A 12,472-nucleotide genomic window follows, 5' to 3' on the forward strand; every position below is an offset into this window, starting at 1 on the left:
CCTACAAGTGGCTTGTGACTGTCAGGTTATTTTGTGCCCAGCTAGACTGCGGCAAAAACAAACAAAAAAGAAAACAGGATTTCATTATTCTCTATGGCTAATAATAATCCATTGTGTATATATACCATGTTTTTCTTTATCTATTCACCTGTTGAAAGAGACTTGAGCTGATTCCATAGCTTTTTGTTGTGAATAGTGCCCCAATAAAACAGGGGTTTGCAGGTATCTCTTTTATATGCTGACTTAATATATTATATATATACACCCAGGAGTAGTATATCTGGATCATACGGTAGTTCTATTTTTAAGTTTTTGAGGAGCCCCCATACTGTTTTTATTGGTAGCTGTACTAATTCACCATCCCACCAACATTATATGAGGGTTCATCTTTCTCCACATCTCACCAGCATACTTTTTTGGAGAATATTTTCGGGGGGGGGGTAAGATAGAATCTCAATGTAGTTTTGAGATACATTTCCCCAATGGCTGAAGATATTGGGCACTTTTTAAGTATTCACTTTCCTTTTGTACTTCTTTTGAGAAATTTATTTTGCAATCATTTTCCCATTCTTAAGATGGATTACTTGTTCTTTTGTTGTTAATTTTTATATATTCTGGATATTAATCCTCCATCAGTTGAATGGCTAGTAAAGATTTTCTCTCATTCTTTAGGTTTTCTCCTCCTTGTGTTGATTGTTTCCTCAGTTGTGCAGAAGCTTTTTAATTTAATGAAATCCCATTTATGAATTCTTGTTTATTTCCTGATTTATTGGTGTCTTATCCAGGAAGTTTTGCTCATTTCCTCTGTTTTCTTCTAGTAGTCTCAAAGTTCCAGGTCTTACATTAAGGTTTTTCATACATTTTGAGTTGATTTTGATACAGGGATAAAATTAGGGGTGTAGGTTCAATTTTCTACATTTGGATATTCAACTTTCCCAGCACCGTTTGTTGAAGAGGCAGCCTTTCTCTAATGTATGCTTTTGGCATCTTTGTTGAGAATCAGTTGAATGTTAATCTGTCAGTTTATCTCTGGGTCTTCTATTTTTTCCATTGGTCTACATATCTGTTTTTCTGTCAATACCGTACTGTTTTTGTGACTAAGACTCTGTAGTATGATTTGAAACCAGGCATTTAAACCCACCAGGTTTGCTTATTTTGCTCAGGATTGCTTTGGCTACTTAGGATCTTTTGTTTCCATATGAATTTTAGAATTTTTTATTATATACATATATATGCAAGTACATATTCATATATATCTATCATGTATATATCATACATAGTCATATATAAACTCATATATATATATATATATATATATATATATTCACATAAATATTCACACATATATCCATGTATTCTCCAGTTTAGTACTTTGGGGTTTGATCTGGAATGTTCTGGAATGGAAACTTATCAGATGGCAGGTACAGGGATTCATTCCCTTGATAAGATGGAGGATAGGGGCTGGGGCTATGGCTCAGTGGCAGAGTGGTTGCTTAGCATGTGTGAGGCACTGGGTTTGATCCTAGCACTGCATACAAAAATAGGTAAATAAAATAAAGGCATGTTGTTCATCTACAACTATAAAAAAAAAGTTTTTTAAAAAGATGGAGGATACATGGTTCCATTCCTCTCACCAGGTGAAGGGCATGGGGACCTACTCCCCTCATGGGGTGGAGGGTAATGAGGATCTACTCCCATCATCTGGTGGAGGGCATGATGATGCATTCCCCATACTGAGAAGAAGCCATTGGGATCTAATTCATATATATTTTCATATACATATTCATATATAAATTCATATGTGTATTCAAATATACATTCATATATATTCATGTTTACTAATATGTTCATATATAGGGATATTAATAAATATTCATATACATTCAAATGAATATTCATATGAATATTAATATATCCCATATATGTTCATATATTTATATACATGTGAATATATGTGAATTAATATTCACACATATATTCATGTATTCTCCAGTTTAGTTCTTTGGGGTTAGATCTGGAATGTTCTGGGATGGAAACTCATCAGATGGCAGGTACAGGATATATATAAGTAAATTAATTTACATAGCAAATATATATGAATATATACATATGTGTGAATATATATGAATAACAATAAATATACTTATGAATATTTCTATTTACATATATAAATATATATTAATATGCATATAAATATACATATGAATATATATGCATATACATGTAAAATATATGAATTATATTCCAGTGTACATTCAGATATATTAATATATACTGATGTATACATTTATATATACATATATTAATATATAAGAATATATATATATATCCATTCCAGTTTAGAACTTTGGGGGTTGAACTTGAGTGTTCTGGAATGGGAACTCTTCAGATAGAAGGTATAGGGAATAACTTTCCTAATCGGGTGGAGAATACATGGTTCTACTCCCATTACCAGGTGGAGGATATGGGGATGTATTCTCCTCACAGGGTGAAGGACATTGGGGACCTATTCTGCACACAGGACCTACTCCGTTCACAGGGTGGCCGGCATGGAGATCTATACCTATCATCTAGTGAAGGGTAAGGTAATACATTTCTCATACTGAGCTCAAGGCACTGGGGTCTAATTCATATTCATATTCATATATATTCATGTTCATTTATACTCATAGTCATATTCATTCCAGTGTTCATATATATTCATATTCATATGTATATATTCATATTCATATATAGCCATATTAATGTACACATTCACATATATTTGTATATCCATATTTATTCATATTAATATACAGTAAAATTAATATATATCATATCAACATATATTTATATTCATTTTTACAGTCATAAAAATGTGTATCTTCATACTCATATGTATAATCTGATGTATAATTCTTTGATATACAAGTGTAATCATGTGGATATACATATTCATATACATATCAATATAATTGTTCATATACATGTTCATATACACATTCATGTATATACACATATATGATCTTATATATACATACTAATATTCATATCCATATATGCTCATATTCTTATATATACATATTCATATTTAAATTAATATCCATATCCATACATATGTGTATATATATATATTCATGCCATCTCCAGTTTTGTACTTTCATGATTGAAATGGAATAATCTGAAATGAGAACTCATCAGATGGAGGGTACAGAGATTAGCACCCCTGATCAAGTGGAGGATATGTGCTTCTAATCCCCTCACCAGGTGAAGGAAATGAGGATCTATTCCTCTCACAGGATGAAGAAAAGAAGAACCTATCCACCACATAGAGACCTGCTCATTTCACAAGGCAAAGGGTGTGGCACTACACTCATCATCTAGAAGAGGGCAAGATGATCCATTCTCCATACTGAATGGAAGACACTGAGATCTAATTCATATTTGTAATTATATATACACTCATATTTGTATATATTCATATATACTCATATTCATATTTATTCACATATATTCCTATTAATACATATTCATATTTTATATATCCATATATTCAAATTTAAATATATTAATATATTTCATATTTATACATATTCATATTTATATACCCATATTAATATACATTCACATATATTCATTTTCATATTCATATTTGTAATCACATGCACATTTCTACTCATATGTAGACACACATATTGATATCCATATCCATACCCATGTTCATATCCATATAAATATACTCATTTTTATATATTTATATATTGCCATATATAAGCAATCATATTGATATTGATATTCATATTTATATGTATTTCTGTTTTAGTCAACTTTTTTTTTTTTTTAAAGAGAGAGTGAGAGAGGAGAGAGAGAGAGAATTTTTAATATTTATTTTTTAGTTCTCGGCGGACACAACATCTTTGTTGGTATGTGGTGCTGAGGATCGAACCCGGGCCGCACGCATGCCAGGCGAGTGCGCTACCACTTGAGCCACATCCCCAGCCCTAGTCAACTTTTTTTTTATTGCTGTGACTATAAGACCTGACAAGAACAATTTTAAAGGATCAAAAGTTTATTTGGAAGCTTGTGGTTTTAGATGTCTCAGTCCATAGACAGCAGGCTCCATTCCTTGGGGCTGGAGGTGAGGCAGAACATCATGGCAGAACGGTGTGGCTGAGGGAAGGGACTCATATGATGATCAGGAATAGAGACTCCACTCACCAGATACAAAATATACCCCCAAAGGTATGCCCCCAGTGATCCACCTCCTCCAGCTACATCCTATCTGCCTTCAGTTAACACTCAGTTAATCCCATCAGGGGATTCATTCATTGATCTTGTTAAGGCTCTCACAACCCAATCATTTCTCCAATGAACCTTTTTGCATTGTCTCACACATGAGCTTTTGGGGGATACTTCACATCCAAACCATAACAGTATCCAAATTCATATGTATATTCACATTTATAGTCTTATTCGTATACATATACATACATATTAATTTATATATCATATATGTTAATATATTTGTATATATTAAATATTTTCATATCTACAATTATGTCTTCTTCATTTTTGAACTTCAGGGTTGAACTGAAATGCTCTGGAATGGGAACTCATCAGATGGAGTGTACAGGGATTAACTTCCCTGATCAGGTGTAGGATACATGGTTCTACTCTCCTCAGCAGATTGAGGGCATGGGAATCCACTCCCCTCACAGTGTGCAGAACACGAGGATCTCTTCTGCACATGGGAATCTACTCCCTTCACAGGGTGGTGGGAATAGAGATCTACTCCTGTCACCTAGTGGAGGGCAAGATGATCCATTCTGCATACTGAGTGCAAGGCACTGGGAGCTAATTCATATTCATATACATTGATATGTATTTGTACACATATTCATATTAATAGCCCTTCATATTCATATTCATTTATTATATTCATATTCACATATATATTCATAGTCATATATTCATAGTCATATATTCATATATATTTGCATGGATATTCATATTAGTTTGTATATTGGTATATATTCATATTCACATTTGTATATAAATTTATATTCATATGTATATTTGTGTTCAAATATGTAATCATATGTATATTGATATGCATACTCATATACATTCATGTATGTAATTCATATATACGTATTTATAATCTTATATGTAGATATTCATATATATTTCTATTCTTATTCTAGTACATATATTCATATGTGGATTCATGGAGACCTACTCCCTTCATGGGGTGGCAGGCATGGATATCTACTCCTTTCATTTAGCAGAGGGCATGATGATCCATCTCATGCTGAGCACAAGAATATATATAAACTCATATATATGTGTACATATATTCACATATATTTACAAATATTTTCACATACAAATTCACATATATTTATTTGTTTCAGGTTTTACTTTGGGGGTTGAACTGGAATGTTCTGAAATGGGAACTCACCAGATGGAGGTTATAGAGATTAACTCCTCTGATCAGTAGGAGGATACATGGTTCTACTTCCCTTGCCAGACAGAGGACATGGGGATCTATTCCCCTCACAACATGAAGGACATGGGGATCTACTGAAATCGGCAGGAGTCAGGATTGGGTTTGTGAAGAGTGAACACTGGGAATGCACCAAGGTAAGCAAGAGAGTAGGAAAGTGGGAGAAAGATTTAGAATTTCTAGTACCCAGGAGGGGCAAAAGTTCCATTTAAGTCTTACAGCACTCCTCCTTTTATAAGCACATAAGGATAAGTTGATATGCTTCTCTCTATTGGTTTTTGATATTTCTGTTGTCCCCTGGCAGATGCAGGCCTGATTATGGATTATGCGCTCACTTTTGGCAAAATGGAGACTTATGCCCTTTCTGAGAAACAAGAACTGTCTTATAACATGTTGGGCATGTTAAAATGGCTATCCTCATACTTGTCCTCTTGTCAACATTTATTGTCCCTTTCCTACACTCCACTGCCTATCTTTTTCTATCTCATTACCCCTTCTGATAAGGAAACCCTTATGTTGTAAGGGAAATGGGGCGATGACCACTTGAGCAATTTCAAGCTGAGAGGGTGAGATGAGGGGTAAGCAGTTCAGGTTTCCCATCAGGGACAATCAGGTAAAATCAAAGGGTCTATGGTAGAAGTCATTTGTAATGTTCATTGGTGGACTCATCTCCATCGTCATCTGCAGTTTAATGGCTTCCAGCTCATTTAAACAGGAACTTGAGATCTTCTATTGTATTGGTTCACAGGTGTATGGAGGAGATTTCTCTGGTGGGGGTTTAAAGTCATCTACTCCAGTTTAGAGTTGGATATTCATTGCTTAACTCTTGAGTAATGGATTCAATTTGCTTGCCCAAGTAATTTTACTTCAGAGGGGATAGATAACATCACAGAAAAAGGACCCTTCCAGATAGGGTCTACATTAGCAGAATTTGAGGGTATGATCTTTACCATTACTAAGTCACCAGGTTTATATAAGGATGGAGACATAAGTGGCTCATGTGTGGGATATTTACAAATTTCAGTTTGGAATTTGAGTAGCTTTGTGATATGAGATATCAAGTCAGCAGTTTCTTTATCTTTAAGAATATAATTTTTAAAAGAATACTGTTATGTATAACTAATTAGAACAAATTTAAAAAAAGAATGGCCTCCCATATAAGAGGTTGATTCTCAACAGAGCTAGAGGAAGCAACTTAGGCCAAGGATAGTGAGTTTCTTGAGTGAGTTTCCTCAAATGCCTCTTTAGATATTATTGGCCTTTTCTACATTCTCCAATGACTGAGGTCTCCAGGCACAAAGAAGGTGATATTCTGTGCCTAAGCCTTTTGATATTCCAGTGATAGCTGCCTTGAAAGCTGCTTTACTGTCACTTTGTAGGCTGTGGGGAAATCCAAATCTAGGGGAAATTGCTTGTAGAAAGACTTTTACTGCTTCTTCTACTTGTTCAGTTTGGGAGAAAAAAGCCTCAATCCACCCAATAAAGGTATCTATCATGACTAACAGATTGGAACCTGCTACACTTAAGCACATGAGTGAAATCAAGTTGCCAAGTCTCACCAGGGAATTTTCCTGCTCTCTGTAATCGTGTAGGCCTTTTGGTAAAGTTAAGTTGGTTATTTCTTTGGCATATCTTGTAATCCCTGAATACCTACCTGTTAGGCCCTTGACAAGGACCTGCCCAGACAAGTGGGGACTATGTGAATCCTTGAGATAACACTGTCCTGGTTAATTGATATCTATTGCCTGGCTCCTCAAAAGCAAACAGATATTTTGACTGATTATCTAGGGGTATATAAAAAAAGGTATTCTTTAAATCTAACACAGTAAACTAAGTAGTGGCTGCTGGGATCTCATATAACAAATAATAAGGGTTAGGCACCACAGGATGGAGGGGATGATGGATTCATTTATTATCCTAAGGTCTTGGACTAGGTGCCATTCCTCATTTGGTTTTTGGACTCTTAAAAATGGGTGTATTGCAGGGGCTATTGCAAGGCACTAAAAGTGTCTGTCATTTAAGGTTTTGAAAAATCTCCAATAAATCTCTTCTTGCCTCTGGGCACAGAAGGTACTGTCTGTGGCCTGGGAAGATTGAGGGTTCCTTCAAAGTTATTTTAACTGCAACTGCACTCTTCACTTGCCCAATTTTGCCCTCAGTGGCCCATATTTCAGGGTTTATATCACTTTCTAATAGAGGTAGACATAATGGAGCCTGGGATGCAAAATTCATGGTGATGGAGGCCTGAAGTTTTGAGAGTATATCTCTTCCCGATAAAAGAACAGGTCACTCTGGGACCATTAGGAATGCATGAGAAAACATCACTTTATTCTATTCACAGTTTAGTGGAGAAGTAAACTATCTAGTGATAGGCCATCCACACATCCCTCTCACCATCATGATATCAGAGGAAAGGGGTCCAGTGTAAGAGACATGTGTGGAGAATCTTGTACCAGTGCCAGAAGGAAACTTCCCTACTGAGAAGCATAATCAGGGTTCATGTTTGATAAAGGGAGTCATGGAAGCCATTAAGGTTTACCCCAGGCCCCTTCAGGCTTGGGTGGGGTAATCTGACCCCATGATCCTGTGCCCCTGGGACATTAATTCCTACAATGATTGCCTTGACAGAAAGGACAGGACCTTGGTGGTGATGGTTTAACCTGTTGGCATTTTCACTGGTAATGTCCCTCCTTTCCACAGCAGAAACAAGTTTCTTTTGTGGCTCAAGGTTCATTCCATTGATCTGCTTTAAACCCTGCCCCCCCCAATAAAAAGCTTGTTCCCTGTAGGGCCATGACCAGTACTTCAGCCTTCCTTCTATCTCTACATTCTCTTTCTTTTCTCTTCTCTTGATCTCTGTTATAAAAGACAGATGTTGCAAGTCGGACGATGCCATCTAAGGAATGATCAGGGCCTTATGCCAATTTTTGTAACTTCCTCCTAATGTCTGGGGCTGACTGAATAATAAATTTATCCTTTAAAATTATCTGGCCCTCTGTGGATTCAGAATACACTGTGGTGTGCTTTCTCAGTGCCTCCCTGAATTTCTCCAGAAAGGCTGCAGGTTTCTCCTGAGGGCCTTGGTGAATCAGATATCTTAGAGTAATTAATAGGCTTCTGCCTCAACCTTTTGAGACTTTCAAGGATCAGACCTTGAAAATGTCTCATTTCCCAATCATCCTGTTCATTGTTTGGATCCCATTCAGGATTGTGCTTAGGAACTGCCTATGCCCCAGATAGATAATCAGATTTACTCCTAGTCTGTATTTCGGGGGCATGGCTGAGATGAAGATCATCTCCTATAGGCTCAGCTGCCCTTAAGACAGTCTCCTTTTCATTAGAGGTCAAAGTTTAGTTAAGCAGTAACATAATATCCTTCCAGGTAAGAATGAACATCTAACATAAATTTTGAAACATGTATATATCTGGATTCTCTCAGAACTTTCCTAAGTCCATCTTTGTTTGCCTCAGTTGAAGGGAAAAAGGAACATGGACCTTGGTGGTCCAAAAGTCTCCTCCTGGGATTTCCTAAAGTGTCAGTTATGTTTTGTCCTCCTCTAGGTATGGATGATAGATGAACTGAGTAGGGAAGACATGAAGACTGTTGGCAAGGAATAGTAGGAGTTGGGAATCCTTGGGATTTCTTTGGATTTTCTACCCTAGTAAGTGTCTCTTTAGAATTCTCTTCCATTATGGCAGCAATTGTAGCTGGGTTTAGCTTACATTGCTGACATTATTTGGGGTTCTCCCTCGAGCAAAAAAGCCTGAACTTAGGGAACCTCAGGCCATTTTCCTTCCTTCTTACAAAACAAACTTAGCTGCTAGATAGTATTAAAATTTATACTTTCCTCTAGAGGCCATGATTCTCCATTGAAAAGTTCGAATTGAGGCTATGCCTGACAGCAGAAGAAAATTAGGCACTTTTTCTGGAGCATTTGTGCATCAAACTGTTAGGTGGTTTTGAGGTGGCTAAGGGAACAAAGCACCAGGCAACCCGCTTGTGAAAGAACAACCAATCAGGCACTGACATACAAGCAGTGACAGTGCCTCCTAACCACCTGTCAATCAGCAGGATCTCCTGACCAATCCTGGAAGGACATGGATCCCAGCAAGATCCCCCGACCAATTCCAGGAGGACAAGGGACTCTAAAACCTCCCTTTCCTGCCCTAAGCCCAATAGAATTCCAATCCAGCTGAGCCTAGGTGTGATTCCCCTGGACTCACTTTGTTAGACTGGAGCATCTAGCCCAGGAGCGAGTCTCAATAAAGCCTTGTTCAGCTGCTTTTAATCTGCCTCCTTTTGGTCACCAGTGCCTGACCTTGCACAAACTTGTACCAATTTTTTAGTAGGCAGGCTCGTGCTGAACCTGGCACTACCTTTGAGGATGAGGTCCTACCTGGATAATAGAAAACATAGGTAACTCATGCCACAAGAACTGCCCACTGTCATAGGGACATCTCCCTAAATGAGCTTCTTTGTTGTTGGCTATCCCACCTCCTTCATTCTACATGAATTAATGGATTTATTGCCATCTTACCAGCTAAGTTGTTCAGATCTTTGGTTTACCAAGGGGAGCCAGACTTAGTGGACCTTATTGGTCTGCCCTGGCTGCTACTGGAGTTCCAGATACAATGGCTGATAATTAAATTTAAGCTGACAGTGGGATGTATTCCTCTGCCACATGTGTCTACAACTTTGGTCGCCTAGTGAGAATGAAATCTCCTTCAATCAAGCATGGTCTGAGGAAATTATATAGTCAGGATTATCGAGGACAAAGGATCATTTTAAAGGGGATTTTCATTTACAATCTAAATTCCAGGGGGATCCCAGGAGGACAAATAGGACAGGTTGTCTCAGAGGACCTTCTGCCTTTCTCATGGAGACATTTGAGAATGACTTTAATTAACAGGCTGTGAGCCTGCTGGCTTGGAGATACAAAGACATATAGAGTTCAGTTTTGTCCAAAGGGTGATGTATGAGAATGTGTCTTCCCAGGTCCCTAAAGAACAAATAGAGATGTGGGCCTCTCATTCCCTTGTAGGCAAAGAAACTGGGGAGGCACATGGGGGCACAGAAACAACAATTAGGTATCTTTGGCAAGTCTGTAGCCATTTAATATGAGAAGAGGGAGCCCAAACCCAACCCCCAAACCACTTTCTATGGATAGACATTTAGCCATGAAGGAAGTGCATGGGAGGATCAAGTGTGAGGGAGTAGGTGTGGGTGGCTCATATGGAGGTGCTGGCCTCAGAATGCTTACTCAGAAACATGATCAAACAACTGCCACAGCATACCCCATGGGACTATCAGGAAATGGTGTCATAAGGGAGGCCTTTGAGAGACACCAAATAGTAGTCTGAATCTTGCAGTTGCCTCTGAACTTCACCCAAATCCTCACATCCAAAGACAGGTCAGGATTAGGGGCCACTGTCTACTTGCTCTTGCTCTGAGCTGGGACAGAAAAGTAGGAAATGGTTCCATGGAGCTCAATGTACCTGACCCACAGGGCAAGTGATTGCGACCTACAGAAACCAAGAAACCTATCACCCGAGACTTGAAGGCAAAGAGTGTCAGGCACAAATAACTTACCTCCGTGGGGGTTGGAAATTCCAGATGAGCCCCCAAAATGTTACTGGCAGGAGTTGGGATTGGGTTTGTGTTCCACAGATTTGTAGAATGAACATCAAGAATGCTGCTGAGATAAGCAATTGAGCAGGAATTTTATTAAAAAGAAAATACGTGTTATTAAAAAAGGAATATGTATTCATATACATATTTACATATAGTTATGTGTATTTGTATTTACATTCATATTGATAGGTATCCATATTGATATATATTCATATGTATACCCATATTTATATTCATATGTATATACATATTGACATATATACCTATATATTTATTCATATACATATTCATATACACATTCATATTCATATATATTTACACATCTAATTATATGTATATATTCATATATATATATATATATATATATGTATATATATATATTCATTTTCTGATGATTTGGATGTGAGGTATCCCTCAAAAGCTCATGTGTGAGACAAGGCAAGGCAAGAAGGTTCATTGGAGAAATGATCAGATCACAAGAGTCTTAATCCAATCAGTGATTTAATCCCCTGATAGGGATTAACTGAGTGGTAACTGAAGTGGTAAAATGTGGCTGGAGGAGGTGGGAATTAGGGTATAGCTTTGATATATGTGTGTGTGTGTGTGTATATATATATATATATATATATATATATATATATATATATATATTTGTATCTGGAGAGTGGAGTCTCTCTCTGTGCTTTCTGATCACCATTATGTGAGTTGCTTCCATTCACCACCCTCTCCCACCATGATGTTCAGCCTCACCTTGAGCCCTGAGGAAGGGAGCCAGCCTTATATGGACTGAGACCTCCGAAACTGTGAACCCTCCAATAAACTTTCCCTTCTTTCAGTTGTTCTGGTCAGATTCTTTAAGTCACAGCAGTGAAAAAGCTGACTAAAACATCTTCACATTCTTATTCATATACATATATATTCATGTTAATTAATAATTCATATGTATATTAATATATTCATTTGCATATTCATATATGTCTTCATATATATTTGTATCTATATTCATGTCTTCTCCAATTTTAAACTTTAGGGGTTGAACTGGAATAATTTGAAATGGGAATTCATCAGATGGAGGATATAGAGATTAAGGCCCCTGATCAAGTAGAGGACACATGGTTCTACTCCCCTCACCAGGTGGAAGGCATGGGAATCTACTCTCCTCAGAGCATGAAGAACATGGGGACCTATTCCCCACACAGATACCTACTCTCTTCATGAGGCAGAGAATGTGGAGATCTACTCTTCTCATTTAGCAGAGGGCATGGTGATCTGTTCCTATGCTGAGTGCAGGAAACTTGAAAATATATATTCACATATATCTATATATATATATCTATATATATATATATATATAT

At 37.1% G+C, this 12,472-nt stretch overlaps 1 long non-coding RNA gene across 1 annotated transcript; it reads right to left on the reverse strand.

The window, feature by feature from the left end:
• Positions 1 to 3,721: 3,721 nt before the first annotated feature.
• Positions 3,722 to 11,155, reverse strand: LOC308639885. Its single transcript, XR_014020128.1, has 3 exons — positions 11,076 to 11,155; positions 3,990 to 4,149; positions 3,722 to 3,806 (listed from the first exon to the last, which is right to left on the reverse strand). It is a non-coding gene; the product is annotated as an uncharacterized lncRNA (long non-coding RNA).
• Positions 11,156 to 12,472: the final 1,317 nt, after the last annotated feature.

This window comes from Spermophilus citellus (assembly GCF_964194105.1).
Source record: "Spermophilus citellus genome assembly, chromosome: X".
Lineage (NCBI taxonomy): Eukaryota > Metazoa > Chordata > Mammalia > Rodentia > Sciuridae > Spermophilus > Spermophilus citellus.